At 51.3% G+C, this 830-nt stretch overlaps 1 long non-coding RNA gene across 1 annotated transcript; it reads left to right on the top strand.

The window, feature by feature from the left end:
* Nucleotides 1-6: 6 nt before the first annotated feature.
* LOC108445321 lies at nucleotides 7-830 on the top strand. The gene is made up of 3 exons (XR_001860138.1): nucleotides 7-579; nucleotides 652-693; nucleotides 788-830. It is a non-coding gene; the product is annotated as an uncharacterized LOC108445321 (long non-coding RNA).

Below are 830 nucleotides of genomic sequence, written 5' to 3'. Positions count from 1 at the left end.
GGGGATGCAAGCGGGGTGTTGGGTCGGGGCTCGTCGCGAGGGAATTTTGAGTCAGCTTCAGAGATGGGGATGTCTAAGAAGGGGCCCCTTTAGGGCCCCTAATGGGCAAGTCTCCCTTTCGATCACAGCGCTGAGGCGTGCCAGGCAGAGCAGTCCCAGTGCACGTTGTGCAGCTTGTCTATTGTGTGTTCTGTCTCTACTGGGTGTCTCGTGTCTTCTGCTTTAGCCCTTCAATGTGCCTGCGGTCATTCTTCTCACCGAGAGTTTTCTCTCCTCGTTGCTTCCCCGTATTTGTCATCTGCTGTATCACGGGTGCCTGTGTGGGTTTTCTCTGGAGCTGCTCTGCCCTGCTGCACCGTCTGGCATATAGGTGTAATAGGACAGGGCCCAGGGACTTGAAGTTTGTAATGTAGGGTGTAGTTTGACCTCAAGGTGGTATTCCTAGATTGACACAGGATGGCTGGAGCTATTAAGATCCTATGCATCGCTTTGATTTTTGTCATCACTTTCTTTCAGATGCAGACAGATTAAATCCGTGGCAGAGCACCCCACACCGGGTGAGGGGGTTCCCGCAGGAAGGTGAGTCACCGTTTGTGTTTGCAGGGCAAGTGTAAATGGTGGCTACGTTACAGCATTGTTCTTTATTTTTAGGAGGTCAAGCCGGATCGCAGCAGTCAAAATGAAGTGAGCAAGGTAAGCGGTGAGAGGTGGAAAGAAAAAGTTGTCATTCCTTGGGTGTCAAGTTCTGGTACAGCTCTAAGCATCCGTTGTCATTTGTGTGTTTTAGGTGGTCTGCTTGTATTCTCCGAGCCTCCTTGCTGCCAGACCTG

This window comes from Corvus brachyrhynchos, unplaced genomic scaffold (assembly GCF_000691975.1).
Source record: "Corvus brachyrhynchos isolate BGI_N302 unplaced genomic scaffold, ASM69197v1 scaffold3133, whole genome shotgun sequence".
Classification (NCBI taxonomy): domain Eukaryota; kingdom Metazoa; phylum Chordata; class Aves; order Passeriformes; family Corvidae; genus Corvus; species Corvus brachyrhynchos.
Note: the sequence above shows the minus strand (reverse complement) of the source record. Positions and strands in the feature narration are given on the sequence as shown.